General features: G+C 37.1%; 1 protein-coding gene and 1 pseudogene across 13 annotated transcripts in view; both read left to right on the top strand.

Annotated features, from left to right (window-relative positions):
* Positions 1 to 24,205, top strand: part of EHBP1 (EH domain binding protein 1) — a 384,386-nt gene that overhangs the window by 222,401 nt on the left and 137,780 nt on the right. The gene's annotated exons all lie outside the window — the stretch shown is intronic.
* On the top strand, positions 10,064 to 10,336 carry LOC122740471 (annotated as a pseudogene).

Below are 24,205 nucleotides of genomic sequence, written 5' to 3'. Positions count from 1 at the left end.
CATCAATTTTCACTAATCAGTACTAGTCAACAAGCATTTATTAAGCTCTTAATATGTTCCAGAAACTATTCTAAGCACTGGTGATTCAAAGAAAGGCAAAAACACAGTTATGATTCTCAAAAAACTAACATTCTAATGTGGGATAAAACCTTTAAATAGATAGGTAGATAGATACACAATATATACAGAGTAGATAGGAATGCTAAAGAGGGTAAGAGTTGGAAGTGACCAGGAAGAGTTCTTGGAGTAGGGATGACTTGAGATAAGTCTTGAAGGAAATGTAACTAAGATGGGAGGTGAAAAGGTAGGGTATTCTAGGCATGGAGGCAATACAAGGGCAAGAAGAAGGGAGGAAAAGTGTACTGTTCAAAGATCATGCCTGCTAGAACATAGAATTAATGAAAGAGAGTGAAGTATAAGAAGGCTGGAAAAACAGGAAAGGTCTAGGTTATGAAGAACTTTAAATGACTGTCCAACAAAGGATCTTATATTTGATCCCAGAAGAGCACTGCAGCCCCATGGAACATGGGGCTTGATATGGTTATACTTACATTTCAGAAAAAGGGTCTCTTAGTCTTTCTATATAAAAGTAATTTTCTTTAGAAGTTCTTATAATCAGCAAGAAAATCAGTTACAGAGATGTTGACAGGATGGTGGTAACAGTAATGGTAAGCAAACAAGGATAGTTATCAATTCATTAATGAGTACTTTTGACAAGTGTTGCCTCCCAAGGCATAGTAGACACAGATCTACCTTTGAGGTCAGAAAGACTTAGGTTCAGGTCTTGTCTCTTGACACCAAATTACTCTCTCAGTACTCCAGGTAATGTGCTATGACTACAAATCACAGAAAATTTGCTGATCTAAAATTACAGGTCTGGTCCTGTGCTTTCTTCTTGAAATTCCGTTGTAATACTTTATATTTATTTATATTGCGTTTAATTATCTATATACATGTTATACTCTCCCAGTAGAATGTAAACTCCTTGAAGACAGGGACTGTTGACTTTTTATCTTTATATTCCAAAGGCTTGGCATATCTCCTTGTACACAGCATTTGCTAATAAAAGTTTATTGAACAGGGTTTTCTGAATAAGATAGGTTTCCAGTCTCTCTAGTCTATCCACAAACCTGCAAAAGAAAATCCTAACACAAAAAATTCCCATTTTGTGGGAAACCTACACAAATGGGGCAGTTCTCTGTGCTGATACTTATTAGTGAACAGGAAGAGGAAGTTATTCAGTGTTGTTGGTATATAGGACTGGTCCACATCTATCTTTTCATTTTGTCTTTCTATCCTTAGTACCTAGAACTTTGAAGGAATTTAATAAATATTTATTGTGTTATCTCTAATGACAATAATGGCTAGCATTTATATAACACTTAAAGCTTTTTACAAATATTTAATCTCTTCATGACATCCCTGGGAGGTGTTGTTATTATTATGCTCATTTTACAGAATAGAAAATTGGGGCAATCAAAGGTTCAGTGATTTGTCCAGGTTCACATAGCTTTCAGGTATACGAAGCTGGATTTGAATTTAGGTTTTCCCAATTCCAGGTCTAGCATTCTAGCCACTGCATTATCTAATTGCCATAGATTGCCATTGGATTGATGACTGGATTTAGTGGGGAGGAGGGAAGAAGGAGGGAGTGGAATGATAGAAGATTATTACTTGATTAGAGGGGAGGGAGAGTAGGATAGCAAACAATTAAATTCATTCTCCTTTTACTTTGCAGCTGCTTTTGTTTTGTGTTTTGTACATATATAATAAAATAATTGGATAGAAAATCTTATAATATTAGAGTTGAAAGCACCTCAGAGTTCATCTAGACTAACCTTTACCAAAGTCATGAATTCCACTTGAGTTTTATGGTTGGGTAGAAGGAATACTCAATTCATAATATGGGCAATATGAGCTTTTACTTCAGAGCAAGAGACTCTAGTTTCAATCTTCTGATAGACCCTGAACCCAAGTATAGTTGGTCACAGGTTCATAGCTTCCGGATAATGCTTCCCTGTGGTCTGTGGACACTTCTGGTAAGGAGTGAGTTATGGATGGAAGCCACTTTGTGAACTCTGTTAATAAATACACAACTACAATGAGTAAGTACTGCCTTACCACAGTTGTTCTTTTATACTAGTTCTGCCCAAATATAACAAACACCCCTATACTCAACTTTCCAGATAAATTTTTGGACTTCAGGTAAAGAGCTGAGTAGCTTCTCTTCACAACATAGTTGAGGAACTTCTACCTCAGGTATTTTATACATAAACAGACTAAATTTATTTTGTGTTCTAAACATTTTGTCTCTTCCAAGCAAAGACTTTAATTTTCCTAATAGTCAATAGACTCTCAGGAAAAACAATATAAAAAGTACTACATATGTTTGAGAATTATTTATGCACTTAAATATTTAAAATTCCATTTGAATCTTCAGTATAGTCAATAATGAAGGTAGAGAACTTGACTATGATTTCCTAAGGTCTCATACCATAAGAGTTTTCGTTTTTTGTTCTAGTATTAACAATTTAGTTAAAAGTATTGAATTGCTCTTTTTTCTATAAGTGCCTTCATAAAAATCTTACTTAAATGCCTCATCATAGCACAGAAATGATAATACATCCTCAAAAGCCATGCCAGTGGAGTGAAAACTCTTTCGCAAGTTCTAACAAACTTGAAAGATTCTTAGTATGGACCTAGCAACAGTGTCTTCTATCCAAGGACAGCCTGGCTAAGTACAGAAAGACAACTACTATGTGATTTTTTTGGCCTTGTTCACCCATGAAACATAAAAATTCAAAGCGCCATTTAGTCCTGTGTATCCCTTTTCCACTTCCAGTATTGATCATTGTCAGAGTTGAAGAATTACACATCAGAAATGGTTTGTAGAATTTATTCAAGACAAAAAAAAAGTTGTGTTTATTCAGTACCTTTATATGTGCAATTTCAAAGACCACAAAAAGCTACTACCCCATTATTGTTTTCACATCCCACAAGATGTAGCTAATGCCTACTCAAGTACATGCCTAGACTTGGTTGGTAATTACAATTAAGCTGTAAAATATTTTGACAGTTTCTAACTGTTGTGTACTTATTAGCCATATGGTGGCAAAATCAATTCATTGAGGCTTTGGGGGCATGTTTAAGAACCTTTCAAATTATCTAGCGTGCTATAGTAAGTGTGAATGTAAAATTTTAAAACTATGAACTACCTTTCTACTCTACCCAGAAGAAAATTGTTTCTCTAAGAACACTGCAGTTTAAGTGAATTTGCTATATATTTATGCTTCAACTTTTTGTTGCAAGCTTTTTACTTGTTAAGCCCTAAAACATAATCACCCTGAATTTCATTTGTATTTAAAAACTGTATATTTTCCCCCCAAGGAAATGAACTAGACATAAAAAATAAACAATAGTAATTACAGGTCTTAAAACAAAAAAGAAAGATCTTTGTTTAACATTCAATCATCCTCTTTCTATAATTGCAAAGCCCATAACAATAAGCTAATTTGGGTGATATGACAGTTCCTAGAGAAAAATGTGTCAAGCCTTTCAAATCAGCAAAGGCTGCCAGTTTAGATTGAAGAGTGTAGCTATAGTAATTTTTAATCTCTATGCTAAACATACAGCTGTTAGGTGAATTGTCATCCTTGAAATTAAACAGAGTAAAATGATGGGGGGAATATATGCACTCCATTATTTGTATTAGTATTCCTGATAGTACAAACATATGAAAAATATGTACAGATTACTCCAAAATCTAACATGTAAACGTTATGGCTTCAATTATAGATTACTCTATATGTTTCCATTACCACTTGATTGTCTTTTTTTATCTTAATGTTAAAATCATCATTAATAACACCAAAGATACAAACTTTCAACATATTCAGGGAGTATTCATTGAAATCAATTATCCAATTTCTCAAATGTTTTTTGATTCCTTTGTTTTTCACAATATCAAAGAAGGTTCAGTGAACCTAGCAAAAATATTAAGCAGAATGAGCTAATGTTGCATTAATTTAGGGCAATTTGAAATGCATAATCTTCCCAAATAATCTCAACAAATATATTAGATTCATGGTCCTTATTTGCTATTATAATTTATGTAACTTGGTTAGTAAAAGGAACAAATATGGGTCAGGGAAGAAATAAGAGTAAACTGCTTGTTAAATGGTTCACTGATTAATTAATTAGAGAAGTGATTAAGGTAATTAAGCACATTAATGTTGAGAAGAAAAACAAATCACATTCTAATAGACTAAGTAATCTACCATACATTAATACTAGTTTGCTACTTAGATAGACATGCATTATTAGAGTTTGTCTTTTTCTAGCAAAGGCCAGCCTTAGGGTCATACAACTTAAATCATGTTTTGAGGGGGGTTTTTGCTTAAAATATCTAAAATTATGACATCCCCACAAATATATTCTTTTATAAATTCCTCTCTATGTTCATTTTTAATCAATATGTTTTTCACAGAAATGTGTTTCTGCAAAGTTGTGTTTAAGCAAAAAATTTGAATTTGAATTATTCAGAGTAATCCTATAGTTTTTTTCTTTCATACATTAAAATAATATTTCATAAAACAAGTTATCTGATTTAAGAATTTAGAAAATCTTTACTTTTTGTAAACAACACTTCTAAATGTCTGTAATTACTGTTTAGCATTATGGATAAAATAATTTTCTTCAAATTTAGTTACAATTCTAGCTACAGGTATACTCTACTTGTTAATTGTTTCACAATAACAATGCTAGGTGAAGTTCCATTGGGAGCAATTCTATAAAAACTATTTTAAATGAGTGATCATCTTGATGTTACAACCAAATTTAATTAAAATATAATAAATGTAGCTAAATAATATTGGTTGGAGCAGTATTTTGTGAAATATGCATAATTGGGTAAGTTTAAACACAGATATTACTTGGGGTACCTGAAAATATATAGTCAGGCTTATACAGAAAAATTTACAATTTAAGATTTATAAAATATTTTCAGTTAGTATCTCCTTTTGTATGTGTAAATGTGTGTACCTATGTGTATGTGATTTATGGATGAATTTAAAGACTGATGGATAATAGAGAATGCACATTATGTGGGCTTTGCTTAAAATAATTAATATGCCAATATCATCCTGTGTATAATTTTATAATTATTGCATTCAAAACTATTAATATTTAATAGCAACATAATATTTAATCATCTAAAATAAAGCCTTACTCCAAACTATATACATTTTGATTTTTTTAATTAACCATTTTTTTGGTGGTACTATGTCCTCTTATAATCTGAGAGGAAATTGGCATGGTGGATTGAGTCTAGATCTTAGAGTCAGGAAGACTTGGGCTCAGGTCTAACCCCCAAAGCTTGCTATCAAATGAGATAACATATGTAATGTGCTTTGCAAGCCTTAAAGTGCTATAATCAATGTTATATTTGAATTTATGATATGTACATAGCATTACCTGCTATGTGACCCTGAACAACTCACTTAACCACTGTGAGCCTCCCTTTTCTCACTTGTAAATTGATGATTATAATACTTATACCACCTACTTCTTAAGACTTATTAGAAATATTAAATAAGATAATGTATTAAAGGTCTTTGCCAGCTTTAAAGCACTATATAAATGTCAACTTGCTGTTATCTCTTTTTTGTCAGTTTAATTAAATTCAATAAACTTTTATTAAATACCTACTAGGTATAAGACTGCTGGGTTAGATGATAGAAATAGAAAGACAGGAAATAGTCACAGAGCTTATTTACATTCTTTTGAGAAATACAAAAGTACCCAGACAAGTAAATACAAAGTAATGTAAAGCTATTTCAAGGGATGGAGAGTATGAACAGTTTAGAGGATTAGGAGATGCCTTGTTTAGGTGTACCTGAGCTGCACATTGAAGAAAGGAAAGGATTTTAAAGGTAGACAGCCTGTGTGCCTTGGCATTGAGGTGGGAGATTGAACATAGTATTTGGAGAGAATACATATGGGAATAACATGAAGTGATTGGAAAGGTAGGTAGGAGACCCATTATGTAGGGCTTTGTGCCAGATTTATAATATTGTATTTTATTCTAAAAGCAATAGGAACCTATTGAAGAATTATTGGTAGGGGAGTGGTATGGTGAATTCCATGTTTTAAGAATATCAGTTTTTGTACATCTCCTGTGACCTAGCAATATCACTGCTATGTTTATATCCCAAAGACATTCCTCCCCCAAAAAAAGAAAAGAAAAAGAGAAGGAGAGAGAAGGACCTATTTGCTCTTTTTGTGGTAGCTAAGAATTGAAAATCAAAGGGATGCTCATCAATTGGGGAATGGCTAAACAATCTGTGGTATATGATTGTAATACAATATTATTATGCTATAAGAAATGACAAGCAGGATGATTTCACAAAAACCTGGAAAGATTTACATGAATTGACGTATAGTGAAGTGAACAGAACCAGGAGAACATTGTATACAGTAACAGCAATATTGTTTAGTGAAGAATCGTGAATGACTTAGCTATTCTCAGCAATACAATGATCCAAGACAATCCCATAGGACTAATGATGAAGCATACTGTCCACTTATAAACAAAAAACTGATATTGGCTCAACACAGACTGAAGCATGCCATTTTTCACTTTCTTTTTTTTCTTTTATTTGAATCTTCTTATACAAATTGATTGATATGGGAATGTTTTACATGTTTGCACATGTATAACCCATATCTCATTGCTTACTGCCTAAGGCAGGAGGGAGGGGGGGGAGAGAGATAGAATTTGGAACTCAAAACTAAGTAAAATGTTTATATTTTTAAAAAGAAACATAATAAAATCATCCTTAAAGAGGAAAAATACCAAAATCAGTTTTGCAGCTATATAGAGAATGGATTGGAGAGGGGGAGAGCCTGAAGAGGGAGACTCGGTAGATTATTATAGTAGTACCAGTAAGAGGTGATGAAAGCCTAAACTAGGGTAGATATTAGTGTAAAATTGAGAGAAGAGCACAGGTCCAAGCAATCTTTTCAAGGTAAAAAAATAATATTAGTTGACTGAAAGAATATTGGGGAGATGAAGGGTCAAAGATGACTTGGTTGTAAAACTGGTGTCTTGAAAGATGATTAGAACTAGGCAAGTTTGGAGAAGGGATAGATTTATGAACAAATCTTAGTTCCATTAAGTGTAAGAATCCTGTAGAACATTCAGGTTGAAAAGGTAAAGCAGAGAATTGGTAATATAGGATTGGAGTTTTAGGAAAGAGATTAGGACTAGAAATATAAATTCTTTCAATGTACTTTAACATTTTGTACACGGTACCCTAGATCTATAGCTGAAAGAGATCCTAGAGCTTGTCTAGTCTAACCTCACCATTTTATAGTTGAGGAAAGTAAGGCCCAGAGTAGTAAAATTATTGAGACCACACAGGATGGTAGAAGAGATGGTATTTAAATTTTGGTTTAAGTATGTTCTCTGATTCCAAATACACTGTTGCTTTATTGTGGGCTGGTCATGTAGTAAGAGCAAAGGATAACAAGTGGATAGTTTACCTACTCCTATGTTATCTTGGTTGAATATTTCAAGAGATTTAGTGGTAGACCCATAGAGTGGTGTGTACCCTCTATTGACTTATTTATGATAGGATGTAAACAAGATTGCACAGGATGTGCAAGCATGGGTAGGTAGGAATTTGCACTATTGGAGGGAGTATTTATGTCAGTGAGACCAGAGATCCATTGAGAAGTACAGTTCTTTTTACATACAGTCAGAGTTAGTGGCCTATGGTGGTCTCTTCTGATGCTGTTTTGTTCTGTCATATCTTTCCATATTTGCCTCAAGTCTCTAGTTTATATATCCAACATTTGTTTGAAATGTGTTGTATAGTGTATTCAAGGCTTTCCTGGCATTTTACTTAGCTCATTTTACTTATTATTTGAGGGCCCTTTAATTCAAAGCTTAGTAAAGAGAGGGTTCTGAGTTAACATACTTTTTTTATTCTTTTTTTTTTTTTTAGTGAGGCAATTGGGGTTAAGTGACTTGCCCAGGGTCACACAGCTAGTAAGTGTTAAGTGTCTAAGGCCGGATTTGAACTCAGGTACTCCTGACTTCAGGGCCGGTGCTCTATCCACTGTGCCACCTAGCTGCCCCAGTTAACATACTTTTTAAAAGTTCTTGCTTGATTTTTTTTATCTTGATGGTCCTAAATCCCTTTAGCAACTGCATCTTTTTTTGTTAATGGGGCCAATGAAGAAAGAAGGGGGGTTCAAAATTGACTAAGAAGAGTATTGCCCTGACTTATAAATTCACCAACACCTACTACTGCATTGGACTCACCTGTGTTCTTGAATTAACATTCCCTTTCTACAACACGATGACCATAAAATTGATCTTCTTTAATTTAGTTTAGTATCTTAAACATGCTTGTGGGCTCCCACACCATCAACAAATTGATTTCCATCTAGTTCCTAATGAAAGCAATCCATCATAAAAAAGAAATAAGAATATAACTTGTATTGTTCTGAATTAGTATCCTTGAGCTTTGCTTCCAACTGAGGCTTATTCTATTTATCCTCAGGAGCAATTGTCTAAAACCAAAGGATTCTCCAGTGTCAGAATATGTAGCCTAGAGGGAGTGATGCCTGATGGCCCCAAAACTGCCTTGTCTGATAGGATTATTCATCAAACAAAAGAAAGAGAATGAAATGAAAAAATGTATAAAAGCTGGCAGTCTTCCTTAGGAAGCTAGGATTAACACCCATTCTCCAGTGATACATAAATTCTTTCTATCAAAAGGAATGACTGACCTATGAGGAAAGATTGATAAGAAAACAGTTTAGGGACCCCTAGGCAGGGCATAAGGAGAGTATATGTGAAAAACAGAAATCTGGTAGTTGAATATATTCTCTCTGAAAATATGCTCTATTATTTTATTGGGTTTTTAGGTTTTTTTTTGTCTTTCCTTTTACTTTAAACTTTCCCATTCATGGTTTTGGGGGAGTTTTTGTTTGGTTTAGCTTGGTTTTAAGGATAGCATAGCTCTCGTTTATTTGCAGTACTTGGGAGTTTCTTGTTCCTTTTTTGTTCTGATTCCAAAAGTCACCACCTACTAATCCATTAACACTAGAGATTTCTCTGTAATGGTGTGGCACAACTCTTAATTGTCTGTTTATTTGGGGGAGAGAGTGAAGGAGGAGGGGGTTCTCTGGAACCTCCCTCCACCTGATGCAAATAGGCATCTCATCCTTAAAGTTATATGACTTATCCATGCTCACCATAATTTGGCTTATTGGGAACTTTCTGACCTCCTTAGAAAGGTATATGCCACATGCATATCTTAAGTGATCAGACATTTTATCAGAACTACATAAGTTGTTTGTTTTTTTTCTCATCCATTCCTTCTTATCCTGGTTGCATTGATTTTGTTCATGGATTTTGTACCTTTCCATTCAAGGTTACTTTGTATGTTTTTTGTATTTACCTATATATGTATGTGTTGTCTCCTGCAATGGAATGTAAGTTTCTTAAGAGAAGGGACTGTTTCACTTTAATCCTTGTATACCTACTGCTCAGTATAGCGCCTGGCACATAGTAGTTTCTTAGTTTAGTTTTGTTTTTGCAGGGCAATGAGGGTTAAGTGACTTGCCCAGAGTCACACAGCTAGTTAAGTGTCAAGTGTCTGAGGCTGGATTTGAACTCAGGTCCTCCTGAATCCAAGGCCAGTGCTTTATCCAATAGTAGTTTCTTAATAAGTGCTTATTGATTAATTTCAATTTGATAACAATTATCTGCTTTGGCTTTTGTGATTTCTTTTTTTTTTTTTTTTCCTGGGCAATGGGGGTTAAGTGACTTGCCCAGGGTCACACAGCTAGTAAGTCAAGTGTCCAAGGCCGGATTTGAACTCAGGTACTCCTGAATCCAAGGCCGGTGCTTTATCCACTGCGCCACCTAGCCACCCCTGGCTTTTGAGATTTCTATCCTTTATTTCATTAAGAATTCTTTTGGGGCTAGTGCAGGTACGGGTCGGTGCACGCGGGGGCTGTGGCGGCGCTTGGGTGACTTTGCTTGGGGGCCATGGAGGGCAGCTTTGGCTCAGACTTCGGGAGTACGGTGGGAAGCTGGACCCAGGGCTCATCATGGAGCAAGTGAAGGTGCAGATCACCATGGCCAACGCACAGGAGCTGCTGCAGAGGATGATGAACAAGTGTTTCCGGAAGTGCATTGGGAAGCCCAGCAGCTCCTGGGACAACTCTGAGCAGAAGTGCATTGCGATGTGCATGGATCAGTACATGGACGCCATCCTGAGCCTACAACTCAAGGTTGGAGGAGGAACGAGCCAACATGTGAGGCATGTGCTCTTTTAGTGGACATGCAGGAACTCTAGCTGTGTTGTCCAGACCTCAGAACGGGCCAGCCCTGGACACCACCAGGGAGCTCATTCTCCTCCCACCCTCCCTTCTGACAAGGTGGTTTGAGAAGGAAAGGCGTAAAGCAGGGGCAGGGGGGTGATTCCTTATTGGCTCGATCCCTGGGTGATTCCCCACCCCCTTCTCAACACACTAATAAAAGCCCTGTTTGTAGAGAGCCTGGGTGGGGAAAAGAAAGAATTCTTATTGGGGTAGCTAGGTGGTGCAGTGGATAAAGCACCTGCCCTGGATTCAGGAGGACCTGAGTTCAAATGTGGCTTCAGACACTTGACACTTACTAGCTGTGTGACCCTGGGCAAGTCACTTAATCCTCATTGCCTTGGGGAAAAAAAATAATTCTTATCAAGCTAGCCATTGTTATGAAAGTTAGCTACATCCACTTTTCTTCTAATTCTTTCATGATCTTACTTTTTACATTTAGGCTACACAGACATTTGGAGTCTATTATATTATTAGTTTTTCTGGGTTGTTGGTTTTTTTTGCAGGGCAATGAGGGTTAAGTGACTTGCCTGGGGTCACACAGCTAGTAAGTGTCAAGTGTCTGAGGCTGGATTTGAACTCAGGTCCTCCTGAATCCAAGGCCAGTGCTTTATCCACTACGCCACCTAGCTGCCCCTATTATATTATTAATGTAAAATACTGAACCGAATTTATATTTTGCTAAAATACTTTCCATTTTCCCCATAAGATCTTGTTGATAGGGATTCCTTCCCTAAATACTTTGTTTTCAAAGGAGCCAAATACTAGGATATTGAGTTTGATTCTTTTTCATTCTTGTTTATCTAATCTGTTCCATTAAAGTCCTACTTCATAATAACCTGGAAGTCATTTGGGGTTCAAACTGCAAACTCAGAAGGTTCTACCATCTTCATCTTCTCCTCATCAGAGGACTCTGGACCTAGCTCCCCTAGCTTTGATATATGAGCTTTTTTTTTCTTTTCTTTTCTTTCTTTTTTTTTTTTTTTTTTTTTTTTTTTTTTTTTTTTTGTTGAGGCAGTTGGGGTTAAGTGACTTGCTCAGGGTCACACAGCTACTGTCAAGTGTCTGAGGTCAGGTTTGAATTCAGGTCCTCTGGAATCCAGGGCCAGTGCTCTATCCACTGTGGCATCTAACTGCCCCAATATATGAGCTTTTACTTTAGCTTTCCAGGGTCCAGACCTCCATGCAATCTCTTAGCTGGCTATTGCAGTCCTCTCTAGTCATCTCCACCCCCAACCCCCAGAAATTTGTCCTCCTTCCCCATGTTCCTTTGCTCTGATAGATGATCCTCTTGCCTTATCTTGCTATGGCTTAAGACTTCATACTACTAGCCAATTCTTTGCCCCAGTAGAAACTTGTATTCAAAGAACAGAAAACAAAGTAGATGGTTATTGGGGAAATGTCTAAACAAATTGTAATATATTAATATAATGGAATATTATTACCATTCCCTAAAAATTTATGAATTTAAAGAATTCAAAGAACCATGGTAAAATTATTTAGCTGATACAAGGTGAATTAAGAAGATCTAGGAAAACATTATACCTTATGACCACAACATTATAAAATGGAAGGAAGAGTGTAATTAAACTGAACTCTATATGTTTATTATGACCAAGGTGGGCCCTAAAGAAGAGTTGAGTAAATAAACCTCCTTACCTTCTTTCCATGGGGGCCACTATAGGTATGGAACATTGCATTTGCTCTTAGACATGGTCACTATTTTGGTTAATGTTACTGAAATATTTTATTCTTCTTCTTTTTAAATGTTTGTTTAAAAGGAAGACTCAATAGGCAGTAGAAACAATATTTAATATATTTGGAAATGAATATTATATAAAAACAAAAGACATCATTAACAAAACAGGGAAAAGAAAAAAGATGATTAAGTAAAGGAGCAACTTCTGACCTAAATTTATATAAAATTGTATAAAATTTTTATAAAATCACTTACATATGCATCAAGTGCATCCTTACTGAGGGCTTTAGTAGAGAAAGAGGAAGAATTTTGTGAGAGATATTCTATTGTAGCCCTAATCTTTATCATCATACATTTGACAGAAAAATTTAAAGAATGCATGTGCTTATTGTTTGATGATTATTTAAAATGCATGATTTAGTAGACCAAAATACTCCCTTAAAAGGCCCTTTTACAACAAGAGGTTTCCTTCTATCCAGATATCAAAATCATTTGTTTTCCCCAAAAGTAAAACAACTTTTTTCAATGAACCTATGATCATAAATATTACACATGGGAGATATGGAGAAGGTCCAAGTTTAACAAAGATTTCTGTGAATGATGAGGTCTTCCAGGTGCTCCTAATTTTTGTGCTGATTTCATGAAGCCTTGCATTAGAGCAATGCAGAACCTCCTAGGAATAATCCATAACAATAAAAAGAGGAACCATGGAAAATGGTGGGATTAGAGGGAGCCTAGGAGCAACTTATCCCTATCACATTAAATAATGCAAGTAAGCAACTCTGAAATATAGAAAATTCTGCAGTGATCAGAAGAGGAAAAAAAAATAAAGATCCCACCACAATGTAATTTGCAAGAGAATAACTAAAGAACAATAGACCAACTTGTTATTCCTGGTCTTCTCAAATAAATCCATATCTTTGCATGATGGTGCTGGGAAGTCAGCAGTTTTAGACTTCAGAGTTAACCCCTTAGTCATCTACTTCTGACTCTCCTCTCCCACAACCAATTCCCTGGTCTGAAGAGGCCCTTAATAGATCACAATAGGCAGCAAGTAAAGAGGCTAGATAATATTGGGATCATGAATCAGAGAATGGGGGTCTAAAGTAGAAAGAAAAAGATTACAGATGATGAAGAGAGTGAGAGAAATCCTTTATTGAAAAGGATACAGAAATTGAAATTTTAAAAAATTAATGAGCAGGACTAGTTGAAGAGAAGGAGAGGAAGTGGGAATTTACTTTCAGGAAAGAAAAAGTAATAAGCAAAACTCTAAAGGGAAATGGGTAACAAATGAGAGGAGGGGTCAAGGATAAAGGGAAAAGACCCATTGGGAGCAGGACCACCTTTTAAAAAGTTAAAGTAAACTAATTAAAGTAATTGCACTGTGTTTACAACAGAAAAGAGGGGTCAGAACTTGAAAAAAAAATTAGAGACAAATGGAGGAAAACATAAGCCTCTCATAACTAACTCTGAATGGGTTAAACAGTGCAGTAAAACAAAAACAAACCAAAAAAGTGGCAGATTGAATAAAGCAACAAAGCCCTACAGCTAGTTGTTTACAAGAAACACATTTAAAAAACAAGTACATACAAAGTAAAACTGAGAGGCTGGAGAAAAAAAATTTACCACACATCAAGTAAATACAAAAAAGCAGGAATTACAGTCATGCTGACAAAGCAAAAACAAACATTCAGAAAATAAATAGGGATAAACAGGGAAACTACATTAATGGTGTAAGGAACAATAGGTAATAAACCATATTCTTCAGGCACCTTGGCATCCAGATTCATAAAGGAAACATCTGAGTTACTAGAAGATACAGACAAGTAACACAATAGTGACAGGAGACTTCAATATCCCTCTTGCAGTTTTGGTTAAACCTAACATAAACAAAAAGGAAAATATGTAACTGAACAAATTTCTGAAGAAACTAGAGTTAAAAAACTCATGGCATCTTCATTAGATTGTTCCTTGAGGATAGGGCAATCTTTTGCCTCGTTTTGTAGGGTTTCCTTATGCCCTACAAAAAGGCAAAATGAGCACCTTACAGGCTTTTCATTGAATGGAACATTTTGTTACTACTGTCGGAGATCAACCAAGCTTAGTCATAGACCAGGGACTATGACTAACTCAAACCTCTATTCATTTTTATTCAGAGGGGTTAGGGATCTTCTTTTTTTAATAAAAGTATTTTATTATTTTCCAGTTACATGTAGAGATAATTTTCAACATTTGTTTATATAAGATTTCAGATTTCAAATTTTTCTCCCTCCCTCCCCCCCTCCCCTAGACAGCAGGTAATCTGATATAGGTTTTATATATATATATATATATATATATACACACACACACATATATATACATATATATTATATAACACATTAAACATATTTCTGCATTAGTCATGTTATAAGAGAAGAATCAGAGCAAAAAGGAAAAACCTCAAAAAAAAGAAAAACAAAAAAATAGGAATAGTATGGTTCAATCAGCATCTAGATTCCATAGTTCTTTTTTTCTGAATTTGGAGAGCACTTTCCATGAGTCCTTTGGAACTATCTTGGACCATTGTATTGCTGAGAAGAGTCAAGTCTATCACAGTTGATCAACACATAATGTTGTTGATACTGTGTACAATGTTCTCCTGGTTCTGCTCATCTCGCTCAGCATCAGTTTATGTAAGTCCTTCCAGGTTTCTCTGAAACCCACCTGCTCATCGTTTCTTACAGCACAATAGTATACCACAACTTGTTTCAGCCATTCCCCAATTGATGGGCATTCCCCCCAATTTCCAATTCCTTGCCACCACAAAAAGAGCAGCTATAAATATTTTTGTACATGTGGGTCCTTTTCCCTTTTTTATGATCTCTTTGGGGAAAAGACCTAATATTTTAGAAATGAGGCCTTTTATCAGAAATACTGGCTATAAAAATTGTTTCCCAGATTTCTGCCTCCCTTCTAATTTTGGATGTATTGCTTCTGTTTGTACAAAACCTTTTTAATTTAATGTAATCAAAGTCATCCATTTTGCATTTCATAATATTCTCTTTCTCTTGTTTGGTCATAAACTGTTCTCCTTTCCACAAATCTGTGAGGTAAACTATTTCTTCCTCTCCTAATTTACCTATGGTATCACCTTTTATGTCTAAATCATGTACCCCAAATGAGATAGTACTTGTACTTAGCACAGTGGCAAATAGTAGGTGCTTAATAAATACTTGTTCTCCCCTCTTCTCCTATTTTCTATATTTAGCAACCCCTTGTGAATATTTTTCTCCATAAATTGACAGTACCACTAAGTAATATATTGTAACCTATAATTACATATAATTCCAATATTTATTTATATTAAAAAGCAAAATACCGAAGGACCAAATAGTGTAGTTCGTTACAATGAAGATTAACAGCAATATTGAAATGACAGCTATAAAACAAGTGGTATTCTCATTGCCTCAGTAGTTAAGGCAAAATTTGAAAATAACTCAGTTCTGAAGGAAAAATATTTGAAGAAATCCAAAACAAAAGAACGTCAAAAAAAGGTTTCACAAATCCAAAAGCAAGATCTTCAAGACAAAACAGAAACTCCAAATGTTAGCTTCAGTGGGAGAGAGGAGGAGGATAGCAAATATTCAATATAATTTCTATAAAGTATATTTCAGATATTCATATTAAGGTTGAAAGAAGGAAAGGAAAAAAGTTAAATTTAAATTAAGGTTAACACATAATAATCTTTCTTAAAAGCAACCAATATTGAATGAAATTCTATTTTAAACTCACACCATACTAAATTCCACTTTAAAATCAAGCCTGGGACAGCTAGGTGGTGCAGTGGATAAAGCACCGGCCCTGGATTCAGGAGGACCTGAGTTCAAATCTGGCCTCAGACACTTAACACTTACTAGCTGTGTGACCTTGGGCAAGTCACTTAACCCCCATTGCCCCATAAAAAATAAAATAAGATAATATTTTTAAATCAAGCCTATAAAGGTTAAAAGATTAATAAATCATTTTAAAATTAAAATTCAGGGAAAAATCAAGACAAAAATAATGATAAAAGCCTTTAGTGCTGTTTGTTCTTTTAAAAAATTAAGTAGCAGGGCAGCTAGGTGGCGCAGTGGATAGAGCACCGGCCCTGGAGTCAGGAGTGCCTGAGTTCAAATCCGGCCTCAGACACTTAACACTTACTAGCTGTGTGACCCTGGGCAAGTCACTTAACCCCAATTGCCTCACTAAAAAAATAAATAAATAAATAAAATTAAGTAGCAGCCTTAATAGACCATAAGCAATAATTTTTACATTTCAACTAGATGAGTGAAAAGTGCTTATTTAAGTTTTGAAATGGAAATGCTTTTCAGATATGAAGATTCATATTACAAAGTTGCATATGTATTTATGCTTAGATTTTTTTCTAATGGTTGATCAATTCAATAGTTAAATATTTAGTCTTTGAGGGAAAATTAACAGTGTCATTTTATTAGAGTAGATCATTATATATTTGTTCCCCCAAAATCCAGTTTCATGTAAAATGCTTAAGTATAAATGCAGTGCCAAAATTACTCATGATTACTCTAATGAACTACATATATGATACAAATTTCAACTTTTCTCTAGTCCAGACTCTTCATTCTCCCTCCCATGTTTCTCCCTCTCCCCCTTGAGACTAAGAGAGCAAGTGCAAAGCTAGACACTGTTCATCTTTTCTAAATATTACAGTACATGTTCCATCTAGCAATAAAAGGTCCCAGAATCTGTTTTCAGATTCTCTGCTTCTTTTTTTATAACCTCCAGCAAGGTGTTAGTAAGAGTAAAATAAAATCAAAGTTAGCTCGATATCTCCTTCCTGCTCCCCCACCCATGTGAGTTATAAAACAGAAATAATAGAAATGGGGAGGGTTCTAACATTTGTATCCCCTAAATGGGTACACATCATGCTTTGCTTGAATTCTATTATCATACACAGTCAAATTTACAGGTCCTAGATCAACTTCATATATTTATATAAAAATGCAATCAGGATAAAAACTAGCTAAATATCACCAGAGAACATATCAAAAGGTTTTGCTTGGGGGGCAGCTAGGTGGCGCAGTGGATAAAGCACCGGCCCTGGATTCAGGAGTATCTGAGTTCAAATCCGGCCTCAGACACTTGACACTTCCTAGCTGTGTGACCCTGGGCAAGTCACTTAACCCCCGTTGCCCCGCAAACAAAACAAAACAAAAACAAACAAAAAAAAAAGCCAAAAAAAAGTTTTGCTTGATAAACAGCTACATGCAGAGGCAAGGAAGAATTAAAAACATACTGTGCTGAGCTTCTTCACTAAAGTTCCAGTAAACAGTCAGCATTCCTTGGTCATATCATGGGCACCTGAGTCAACAAAGAGCTTCTTCCCTTAGTTCACAGTCCTAGATATCTTCTCAAATTTTCAGCACCACTACAGTTTTCAGCTCCCTCTCCCCCTTTCTGATTTCTCTTTCCATCTCTTACTTCCCACCAGGCCTAGTAAATCCCTCTAGTCTTATGGTCTTTGCTTTTAAGTCCCAGAGAGTTAAGCTCAAGATCTTCCCCTAACTTCTAGCCTAGGAGAAACACAAACCAAATTACGCCTACATCAATCTTTGGTCCATTCCTCATCCCGTTCCTGCTTGGATCCCCCCACCAACCCATCCAAAGCTTAACCTCAGCCTCCTTTGGTTGTAAGGTATGGGGGCCCATTCAGGGTCTTTGCCCAGAGTAAGCTCTGAGGAAAGGACTAATCCCAGTTGGATTTCCACACTCCTTTCCCTCAGTCATTTAAACTCTTTTCCTTCTGGTTGACCCTGTTCTCCTTTTTCTCCTGTCCCCAGTCTTCTAGGTGTTCTTCTTTACCTTTGCCTGATGAGAGAGAATTAGCTACAATAGCATCACTGTAGATTTACTGCTATAGAAAAACCAAGCAGGAACCATCAAACCAAACATTAAATCTCACAAGCCTGTGAGATTGCAATTACTAACACCATCTGATTCCTACATACCTGTTCACATGCTAGGAATAGAGGTGGGAGAAAGTTACATAATGGTGATGCCTGAGTCCATTACATGTTTGTTATCTAATCTCTATTCAGCACTTACTACAGGAAGACATTCCTTTTCCGTCTCTCTAATTATCTATCTCAGTCTCCACATTGGTTGTTGCAAACCTTCTTTTCTTCTTCCTCTGAGTCTCTCACAATACCTTCTCCCCAATCTCTAGCCTGAGATCCTCAGTCCAAGAAAAATAAAGGCCATTTTCCACAAGCTTCTGTACTGCCCTCCTTTTTTCACATCTACTAGTCCCCTTGCTGCTGCCTCTAAACACATCCATGTCTTTCCCTCATTCATAAACTCATATTAAATCCCTCCATCCCATCTATCATCCTAAATCCACTTCTCCTTCTACTCTTTGCTAAACCTTATCTGATCTGTCCTCTACCCCTCATTGTACAACTGAAATTGTTCTCTCAGAGTTGCCAGTGATCATTTAATTGGCAAATCTAATGACTTTTTCTTAATCCTCATCATCCTTGAGCTCTCTATAGCACTTGCAGCTGCTTACCACTCCACCCCTCCTCTTCTCCTTCTTATGATATTTCACACAAGGTTCTTGTCGTACCTGTCCAACCACTCCTTAGTTTACTTTGCTAGATCTTTATCTAGGTCATGCACACTGTTGGTCTACCCCCAGAGTTTTTTCCTGGGTCCTCTTTTCTCCCTATAATCTTTAAAAAAGTGTGATTTTATAAGCACCATCTCTACCTCCCATTGAACATTTTTTTAAAAGTAAAGGAAGGTTGGAGATTGAAAAGGTCATTAGGTTAAAGTCCAACCATGTAAGCACACCTCTCTCTCTCTCTCTCTCTCTCTCTCTCTCTCCCTCCTACCCTTCCTCCCTCCCTCCCTCCCTCTCTCTCTCTCTCTCTCGATGCCACTGGCTCCCTATTGCTTCTACTATTAAATACAAAAATCTCTGCCTAGAATTCAAAGTCTTTCCCCTTTCCAGTCTTCTCACACCTTATTTGGGTATTTTTCAGTCCAGTGACACTGGCCTCCTGGCTCTCTGTCTATTGGTTCAGAGCATTTTCTCTGGCTGTCCCTCATTCCTGTAATGCCCTCAATACTCCTGACTTCTTTGGTTTCCTTTAAATCTCAACTAAAATTCCCTCTTTTCCAGGAAGCATTTGCCAACCTCACTTAATTCTAATGCCCTTCCTTGATTTAATGATTTCCTATTTCTCCTGTACTGAGCTTGTCTGCATGTTTGGTCTCATGTTGTCTCTTTACGATTGTGAGCTCCTTAAATCCTATGACCTACTTTCACTCTACCTTAACCATATATAAAGATGATCCCATAATCTCACCATTCCCCATGTGTTCACTTTCCCTAATTGGAAATGCTGACATTCCCCTATATGATCATAATAGTCTATCATTCCACCTCTCTTTCTGCCTTACTCTTCCTAAAACAATTCTTTGCCTTCATCGAGACCTCCAAACCTTCTATCCCTCAGTACTTTATCAGGCCATAATTACCTGTTCTGACTTCACTTTTCTTACTCTCTAGTCTCAGCCAAGTGATTAGCCAGTTCAACTCTACATTCTTCTACTCTCTAATTTCTTATTCCTTTGTCCTATCATTGTTCATCTATTGACAAACTTCATCCCTGTTTTACTCCTACTATATACCTCTTCTTATCCTGCTCAGAGCAGTCGAACATAGCTGGAGGAAGTCTCACAGCCATGATGATTGGGTACATTACAGACTCATATTATCTAACCTCCATCAGGCACTCACTTCTGCAATGTCGTCCTCTTATTTCTCTCTAATTGGTTCTTAAACTAACTACCACAGAAGCTATTCCACAGTTTTTTTTCCCTCCTCAAACTTCTTTCTCACTACCTCTTCTGTCACTCCCTCAACCAAAGACCTTGTCTCTTACTTTACTGAGAATATAAAGGCCATTTAATGAAACCTCTTCTGTTCCTTTAATCTCAAAACTCCTTGACATTATCTTCCACGCTTTCTTTCTTTCCCCCAGTCTCTGATATGGACCCTTTTCCGTACAAAGGCCAGCCTCTGTACAAAGGCACATGCTGCTTTCCACTCCTGTCTTCTCCAGAAGATTGCATCCTCATACTTTCTTTTTCTTTCTTTCTTTCTTTCTTTCTTCCTTTCTTTCTTTCTTTCTTTCTTTCTTTCTTTCTTTCTTCAGAAGATTGCATCCTCAATCTGTTCTTTTCCTCCAATCTTTAACTTCTCTTTTCTACTGGTTCTTTCCCTACTTCAAGCATGTCAAAGCCTTTCTCATCCTTAAAAAACCTGAAATGGACTTTATCACCTCCTCAACATCCTGTATCTCACCTGCCTTTCTCAGTTAAACTCCATGTAAAAGCTATGACTCACTGCCTCTCTTTTTTCTCCACTCCTCTCATTTCTCAACCCTTTGCATTCTGGATTCTGACTTCATCACTGAACCAGAACTGCTCTCTTCAACGTTACCAGTGATCTTTTACTTGGCAAATTTAATAGTCTTTTCTCCATTTTCCTCCTCAATACATTTGCTGTTTTTAGAAGTATTGACATCTGTCTCCTAGTGGAATAAATACTCTTTCCTCTCTGGGTTTTTGTGGCACTACTCTCTCATGGCTCTCTTCCTGCTTACCTGACTTCTCCCTTTGAGTTTCCTTTGCCTGTCATCCATATCATACTCCTTAAATGTGGATGTACCCAAAGGTGCTATCCCAGGAGGGAGCAGGGAGGAAAGAAGGAAGAACTGGCTTATTAAATAGCTTCTCTGTTCCAGGCACTTTGCTATCTCATCTGATTGTCGACGGTAGATGCTGTCATCTCTCTGCAGATGACTCATATCTACACATCCAGCCCATCTTTCTCCTGACCTTAGGCCTGCATTGCTCTCTGCCTGTTGAACATCTATATCAGATATCCCAAACACATCTCGCAGTCAGTAAGACCTGAATTCAGAGCTGCCCATAGACACTAACTGAATGACTCTGGACAAGTCATTTAACCCCTATTTTCTTCAGTTTTCTAAACTGTAATTATGGGGATAATAGTGCTTATCTCTTAGGGTTTCTGTGAGGAAAAAATGAGATGATTTTTTGTAAGTAGCTTGACAAACCATAAAGCATTACATAAATATTAGCTGTTATTATAGCATTATTAACAGGTCAAAATCAGAATTTCTTATGATTCTCCAAAACCTTCCCATCTGACCAACCTTACCCCCTAACTGGACTGGGACTTGTGGTTTTGTGTGGCTGGCCACCCCCTTTACCATGGCATCTGAGGATTTCTCCAAATCTGAGTCTAAATCAAGAAAGAAATACAGCCCAGAGGGCCAAAAAGGGTCATCTGATGCTCTAATCTGCCTAGATAGCATAGGATTCACAGATTTAGACCAAAAGGCAGAGGAGATATTCAATAAATGGAATGAGAGGAGCCAAATAGTCAAAAATAAAGAGGAGGGATTGTGAGAAATGGGTAGTTGTCTCCTCCCAATGTGGATATAGCAGTCAGTCATACTCCCCCTGACCTGTTTGTAGGACAAAGGTCTCAGATCCCCTCCTCCCCTTCAGGTTAGCAAGGTCACATGGTTCAAGGAGCCCTGGTCTCAATAAGGTCCACTCCAGAGTTGTGTCCTAAGGAAGTATAAGGTCCACTCCTGAGTTATGCTCATATAAAAAGAGGGGTAGGAATACTGCGGTCTGATTAGCTAGTTTTTGCGCATAGATTGTAACCCCACCAGTGATGAAAAAGGAGAGGGTCCATTCGCGTTAGGGAGTAGGGTATAAAACAGGGCCTGTGAGCCCCCTTTCTGGGCACCCACTAGCTGCATACTAGGGTGCCTCCTCACGAGAATGAAATAAAGAGCCTTTGTCACTTCAAAAAAACAAAACAAAAACCCTCCCATCTTCCAAACTTCACTATTTCTATCAAAGGCACCACCATCCTTCCAGTTTTTAGGTTCATAACTTTGACATTAACCTTGATTCTTCCCTCCCTCACTCCACATCTGGTCTGTTTCCAAATCTTGCTGTTTATGCCTTCACATCTCTCACATCTTACCCTTATATCCATTCACAAAGTCACAACTTTAGTTTGGTTCCTCATCACTCTTAACTAAGATGATCTCAACAACCTCCTAATTGGTCTCCTTGTCTTAAGTCTATCTCTACTTCATTGTGCTTTTCTTTGCTACCAAAGTAATTTTCCTTCATTGAGAATCTATGTTCCCCCAACTCCAGTGGCTTCCTGTTGCCTCTAAGCTTAATATAAACTCCACCATAGCTTTGAAAGCCCTAGATGACCTTGCTCCAGCCTCTCCTCTTATACTGCATTCCAGCCAAGGTGGTTTTACTATTCCTCACATATGACACTCCATATCCCATCTCCATGTCTTTGAGATCATTTGCCAAGAATTTCCTCTTCTCTCCTCTTCCTCATCTTGTATCACTGAGACATCTTCACCAACTATCTTCTGCATCCCTGCCTCATGAAGAGGTGGGCTTTCTTTTTGTCAAGGCAAACCCCTCTACATGTACAAGTGATCCCATAGTTCTCCCTCTGCCTCTCATTTTCTCCAGCACATGGTCCTGCTCTCATCTATATTCTCCTAATCTTCGCATTCCCCCAGTCTATTGGCTCCTTTCCTGCTGCCTAAAAGTATTTCCTTCTCTCACCCCATCCTTCAAAAAATCTTCACTTGATCCAACATACCTCCCAGATACTGTCCTTTATCTCTCTTCCTCTCCTAGGTTAAACTCCTTGAGAAAGCCATCTACACTAGGGGCTCCATTTTTTTATTACTCACTTCTAAGCCTTTGTAGTTTAGCTGCTGACCTCTCTAAAGTTACCAATGATCTCTCAATTGCCAAATTTAATGGCCTCTCTTCATTCCTTAACCTTCTTGACTTTGCTGCAGCATTTGACACTACTGATTACCCTCTTCTGGATGGTCTTTCCTTTCTAGGTTTTCATGATGCTTTTTCCTGGTTTTTCTTGTACCTGTCTGACCACCCTTTTCCCAATCTCCTTTGTCAGTTCTTCATCCTTCCATCTCATGCCCACTTACTATGGGCATTTCCTAAAGCTCTATCCTGAGCCCTTTACTCTTTTCTCTCTACACTAACTAGTTTGATGTTCTCATCAACATCCAAGTATTCCATCATTAGTTCTATGCAAATCATTCCCAGGTGTCTCTAGATTGCCTAGTCTCTCTTTAACTCCTGTCCCACATCACCAGCTGCCTATTGGACATCTCAAACTGGATGTCCCATAGACATCTCAAAATCAATTTTAGACATCTAAAATAGAATCCATCATCTTCTAACTCAACCCATCTTTTATTCCCAGTGCTCCTGTTCCTTTTGAGCATACTACCATTCTTCCAGTTACCCGGGCTGATAGCCCTAGTGTCATCACCAACTTCTCACTCACTCACCCTATTTAATCAAACTGTTGCCAAATCTTGTGCTTTCTTCCTTTACAACATCTTGCTTATGTATCCTCCTCTCCAACCACACAGCCACCACCCTTGAGGAGGCTTTCCATCTCATTCCTGGACTATTGTCATAGCTTTCTGGTTGGTCTCCCTGCCTCACCTCAAGTCTCTCTCCAGTTGCCAAAATTATTTTCTTAAAATTCAGGTCTAGGGGGCAGCTAGGTGGCACAATGGATAAAGCACTGGCCCTGGATTCAGGAGAACCTGAGTTCAAATCCAACCTTAGACACTTGACTCATACTAGCTGTGTGACCTTGGGCAAGTCACTTAACCCTCATTGTCCTGCAAAAGAAACCCAAAAACAAAACAAAATTCAGGTCTAACCATGTCTCCCTGTACTTGTAAATTCCAATGGTTCTCTGTTAGCTCCAGAATCAAATATATAGGTTTGATATTTAAAGCTCATAACAAGCTGTCTCCTCTCTATCTTTATAATCTTCGTATGCCTTACTCCCCTCCACACACTTTATGTTTCAACTTTACTGACCCTATTTACTGTTGCTCAGACACAATCAGTCCTCCATCTCATAATTACATGCCTTTTTATTGGCTGTCCCCCATACCTGGAATGTTCTTTTTC

Source organism: Dromiciops gliroides, chromosome 2 (genome assembly GCF_019393635.1).
Source record: "Dromiciops gliroides isolate mDroGli1 chromosome 2, mDroGli1.pri, whole genome shotgun sequence".
In the NCBI taxonomy this organism is placed as follows: Eukaryota; Metazoa; Chordata; class Mammalia; order Microbiotheria; family Microbiotheriidae; genus Dromiciops; species Dromiciops gliroides.
Note: the sequence above shows the minus strand (reverse complement) of the source record. Positions and strands in the feature narration are given on the sequence as shown.